Here is a 6000-nt window from a genome sequence, read left to right on the forward strand (position 1 = left end):
GGATGAGGTTTGGTACTATCTACAGTTTCGGGCACCCGATGAGGGTCTTGGAACAGAAGGGAACTCGTGTAATGCCTGGGGTTTGGCTCTGTATGGGGAGCCGACTTTCCACCCAAGTATGCTAAGTGTTTATGCACCTCGTACTAGAGCTTCGGAATACCTGAAGCAAAGCTGATAGCATTGAGAAGATAGATAAATCAGCAATTATAGTCAGAGATTTCAATACCCCCTCTCAAAAACTGATAGACTAAGCAGACAGAAAATCAGTAAGGATATGGATGACTCGAGTCAATTATCAACCCCCCAGCCCTAATTGACGTAACAGAACACTCCACCCAAGAAGAACAGAATACACACTCTTTGCAAGGGCGTATGGAACATTTCAAGGACACATGGAAATGCTTGCAGAAGTCAAGGGGAAAAGAAAAACTCCACACGCTACGGAGACATGTGGTTTTTTACAGTCCAAACAAGCTCATTTCAAATCCCACTGCAGTCAGACAGAGATTAACAAAGCAGTGCTCACCTTTAATAAAATAAATATCAGGTAATGAAGGAGATAATGAAGGAGACTTAAAAGAGAGATGAAGAGGCACCCAAGGAGGAACTCCGCCAGCAAGCTCATCATCCATTCCGAAAGGAGGCAGACAAACCCTCTCATTATAATTACAAATAACTTTTCATTTTCTCTGATTTAATGTATTCTTTAAGAAGTCATTGCATTCCTAGATATCCAATTACACAAATGGCTCTATGAAGCATCTTAAAACCCTTTCAAGGTTTGGAGTGCTTAAGAAAACTCAGTGCAAACATTCAAAAAGAGGCTGGTCCACTGGTGCCTGTAATTCTTGGTTCATCCTATTTGTTAATAGCTCTATGTTTCTTGTTTATTTTACAGAGGGACTCAGCCCAATGGTATACATACAGACTCTTTGCATGTGCATGTGTATCTGAATTTGAATGAACTCTGTCCTTTGAAGATAACCATTTGGGCAAAATTAAACATGGAAATAATAAGTTAAATCTCAAAAATAGACGTTTATATGCAGATCACTTTTTGTATATTTTTTCCCACTCTCTCCTAGTCAATTTCCTCTCATCAGCTCACCGTGGTCCTCTGAAAATACGATCAATTTCTGCTTTTTGTCTTACATCAATATGTCTCACACGAAAAAGGAAAATTGTTTGTCTTACGGACTCTACATCAATTACATTAAGCTGTGCGATATAACACCCTCACATTCTGTTTAAATGTGTCGTTTAAAAGATTCTGTTATCAGAGTTCCCATCGTGGCACAGCGGAAACGAATCCAACTAGGAACCATGAAGTTGCGGGTTCGATCCTTGGCCTCACTCAGTGGGTTAAGGATCCAGTGTTGCGGTGAGCTGTGGTGTAGGTCGCAGACGTGGCTCGGAGTCCGCGTTGCTGTGGCTGTGGTGCAGGCCGGCGGCTACAGCTCCAATTCGACCCCTAGCCTGGGAACCAACATGTGCCTCGGGTGCGGTCCTAAAAAGACCAAAAGAGGACCAAAAAAAAAAAAAAAAGATTCTGTTACCATTGAATCTTGAATAACTGAAAATATAATAAAAATACAATCGCGTTTGTGAGACTGAGCCAATGATGGACAACTGAAAGCACTGGATTAGAAGGTAGATGTGTTTTAAGAACATGACAATCACTGCTGCCTTTCTGAACTTTCGGTGCATTTCTGGGATTGTTTGTGAATGCATCTCAAGGGTGATAGGGAAGCCATACACACCCATCTATAGGTTCTTCTTCCCTTTCTCCTTCTCCCTGCTTCCCTACAGGCCTCATCACATCAGCATTTCTAAGCAGACGGTGCCAACTCCTCCCGCCCTCCCCCACCTCTTCCTTCTTTTAAATTCACATTTTCGCCCAGATGACTTTTCATTTCTTACGCTCTTTTTTGGCATTTTAAACTCTGTTAAGGGTTTTCCTTAAACGTTAATGCATTTCATTTGCAGGATAAAATAAAGCAATTTCACCATCTTAATGAATAATTAGTGACTTAGAAACAAGCCTTGAAGTTAGTGAAAAATTCACTGCGAGGCAGTGAAGTGATAAAAGCACACTGAAGCATACACTTTGATGCACTTTAAAGAAATCATCATAGACTAATAATACGGTATCTCCGAGGAACAGATCAGACTGACAGGAAAATTACTTTTCAGGAAACAAAGTAGTTATGACATTTATAGCAACCTTTACAAAGGTTTGTAGCTTAAGAGAAGGAGGAAATTTAATTCCATTATTTCCATGTGCCTTATAAGTAACCTCAATCAAAAGGAAAGCACGCGTGCACACGCGCGCACACACACACACGTTTCGAAAGAGGAACACATCTCCCTTTTCTCCTAAAAGCATAAAGAAGAATGAATAATTTTCTAGCAGCTCTTACTCCTTCCTTTCCTAGAAAAGTCAGACTCTGAATAGAATCAAAACCACATTCATGTGCCAAAGTGAAAAATAGTACAGTTGCCATGTATCTGCCCATTTCTGCGGCGTTTTTCATCTCTATAACCCCGCTTTCTATAAAACTAAACACAACAGTGTCGCTTCCACTGTACAGGCTTTGTTCATCCGTTCAGACATTTCCAAGTTGCTTCCTTTCAATTTCCCTTCAAGATCCTTTATTTGTGCAAAGCTACAAAGTGAATCTTAGGAAATTGGCAGTCATTTCTTCCACGGGTGAACCCACAATTGTTTCATTCTTTTCTCTTCCCAAAGTGTAACTAGAAGGCACCAAATAATAAAAAGTCTTTTCAAATGAAATCAATAATTCAGCTAGTCCTTTAAAAAAAAAAATAAAAAACTCAAACTGGGTCAAAATGGTTTGCTAGACAGAAGAAAAAAAAAAAAAAGTCAATCCCATTTTGAAAACTAAATGCTCCTACAGTCAACACTGGAATCTTACAGACATACTCATGGTTTAGACTAGGTTCTTCGGTTCCCTTAGAGATTAAACTGTCCCGTAACACAGTCCTCTTAGAAAGAGGGGATGGGCAATGTTCTGAGATGGTCCCCAGAAAGCCCAGCTCAGGATTTCCCAGTATTTCTCCCCGAAGGTAATCCCTCCCCCTTGAGTGTGAGCAGAACTCACCGGTTGCTTCTCATGAACAGAACATGGCAGAAGTGATGAGAGGTCATTTGCTTTTTTCTTTTTTAGGGCCACTTCCAGCATATGGAGGTTCCCAGGCTAGGGGGTCACATTGGAGCTGTAGCCACCAACCTACACCAGAGCCACAGCAACGTCAGATCCAAGCCACTTATACCACCGCTCATGGCAACGCCAGATCCTTAACCCACTGAGTGAGGCCAGAGATCAAACCTGCGTCCTCATGGATACTAGTCGGATTTGTTTCCACTGAGCCACGACGGGCACCCCTGGAGGTCATTTCTGAGATTCGGTGACAAGAGCCTGTGGCTTCTATCCTCTCCCATCTCCCCTCTCCTCCCTCTCCCCTCTCTCTCTCTCTCTCTCTCTCTCTCTCTCTCTCTCTCTCTCTCTCTCTCACCTCTTGCTCTGGGACAAGCCAGGTGCCATGTTGCAAGGTAGACCAGTGGAGAACCCATGGGAGCGAGTGTGGACAAGATCTTCTAAGGCCTGACAGTTGCCATCTAAGTGAGCTGGGAAGCAGGTCTGCCCCCAGCAAGCCCTCTGCTGACTACACCCCTGGCAGATGACTTGGTAACACTGAGTGAGGCCAGGGATCAAAGTGAGGCCAGTCTTGTGGGAGACTCTGAGCCAGAGGCATCCAGCTGAGCCACAGCTGACCCTCAGAAATCATGAGATAATCAACATTTGTTGTTTACAGCCACTACGTCTTAGTGTGATTTGTTAGCCAGCCATAGATAACTAATACAAGGTGTAACTGAGTCCCTTAAATGACATCCAAGACGGGTCCACCCTGTAAAGGATTCAACTGAGAAGTGTGTCGTGGAAAGCCAAAGCGTGGTTAGTCACCGAATTGGTTTCCAAAGGCATGCAATTTTGTTAGGGATTCGCTGCCTTCTGATGCCAAGAATTCATCTCATTTTTTTTTTCTCGTTTCAAATGAGATATAAATATGAGGAGAGATAAAGTTGTGAGGCACTTTAAAAGGTTAAACAAGAAAACTCAGGGATAATTATGAAGACTACATGTCTGCCATGGGCACAGTCCCAGAAAAAGCAGGCAACTCTTCTTTTGCAGGCATATAAAAAAGGACTTGCTGGAATAACTTATTTTAAGTGTAGACTTGTATAAGAAAATGATGAGCAAAAGAAAGTACACAGAACAAAAGCAAGGATCAAAGTGAGGCAGGGCTCACATATTTACTCTCCGTCAAAAATGGATTGGTTGTGGAATTTGTAAGATACTTCGAAGCCTCGTTACTTTGAAACGAGCAGCCACCATGGCCTCCCTGACACCAATTCCCACTTCTTCGGATAGCATCTCCCTCCCTGCTCTCAGTTCATGGACCAGGGTGTGGCTCCATCTGCAGCTCCACCCCTAGCCCATCAAATGACACCCCCAACTCAGGTCAGAGATGGGCGTGTGACCTGAGCTGGTGCCGTCAGCATGAATCGTTTTTTTGGTGAGTGCTCCCAAGGCTTTAATTCTCTCCTTGTGGCAAGAGCCTGGAAAGACAGGAAGATGGAGCCACCGAGGTCATCTCTCCGTGATGACAGAAGAGCTGGGATTGGAGATGCTGGCTACCACTGCCTGGAGTCTTAGAATAAAGCCACTACAGAAGTTGCATGGAGACTAAATCCAAATGACATTGGGTAAGCCCTGAATCCAGCCTGCCTGCAGCCACTCCTGCCTCTCAATGTTCAGTTATTACGCACCAATAAATTTTCTTTTTAGCTTCAACCAGTCGAGGAGACATTTGGGGCTGATTATTTGTTTGGCTTTTTTTTTTTAAGACTGTATTCATTAGAAAAGTATCTTAATACCTTCAGGTACAAACAGTTAAAAAAAAAATATTAGCCTCTTTCATTTGATGGAGATCCTAAAGGGTTGGCGTGCTTTGGGTTCGTTTTCATCAAAAACTCATCAACATCTTCATTATATGCGGGATCTGCTGCTGCCAGCCAATGCAACGATGGAAGTGCATCTTTCACAATCACCGTCATTATCATCATCACCATAACAAGCACAGACCAAGGACTTGACACTGCGCAGGTTCTGTGCTAAGCATTTTACACCTGTTGTCCCATGATTCTCAATTTCTCTAGAAACAGGAGAGTAGTTACAATACAGACTCTAGAACCCAAACGCCTCGGATTGAAGCTTTTTTTTTTCCTGCCAATCTCTACCCGCGTGACCTTGTTTAATATCTCTGTGCCTCAGTTTCCTCATCTGTGAAGACGGGACTGATGCGACAGCCTTCCTCATAAAGCTGTGAGGACAAAATAAGGTCATATCCACAAAGTGCTGAGTGTGATGCTTGGCACATACAAAACACTGCTTCTGAAAAACTCCAAAGGAGACAGCTTGGGGGGTGGGCGGATGCACTGGGGGGGTGGGATGGAAATGCTATACAATTGGGTTGTGATCACTGTACAACTCCAAAGGTAGTAACTTCATTGAGTAATTTAAAAAACGACAACAAAAAACCACTGCTTCCGTTAACTTTCCTTGTTTCTCACCACCATTCAACCATGTAGGCACGGCTATGTTCATTTTCCCAACAGAGAAATTCGTCTTTATCAGTCTCTACAGAGGTCTTTTGGGATCCCACCAAGACGGCCATTTGGGAATTTGGTTCTGTATTTACGGAAGCAAAATTCTGCAAGAATAAGGACGCTGACACTCTCATTTTTGTTTCTTGCACATTCCCAAACACAGTCTCCTGCCAGTAACTGACAACAGGATGTGGGCAAAAAAATTGAAAAAAAAAAACATATACAAAGAATGTAAAGGCAGCCAACTGCACAAAGAACTGTGGCCTGAGAGCCAAGCATCCTGGGACACTGTATTAGTTATCTACGGC

Source organism: Phacochoerus africanus, chromosome 3 (assembly GCF_016906955.1).
Source record: "Phacochoerus africanus isolate WHEZ1 chromosome 3, ROS_Pafr_v1, whole genome shotgun sequence".
In the NCBI taxonomy this organism is placed as follows: Eukaryota; Metazoa; Chordata; class Mammalia; order Artiodactyla; family Suidae; genus Phacochoerus; species Phacochoerus africanus.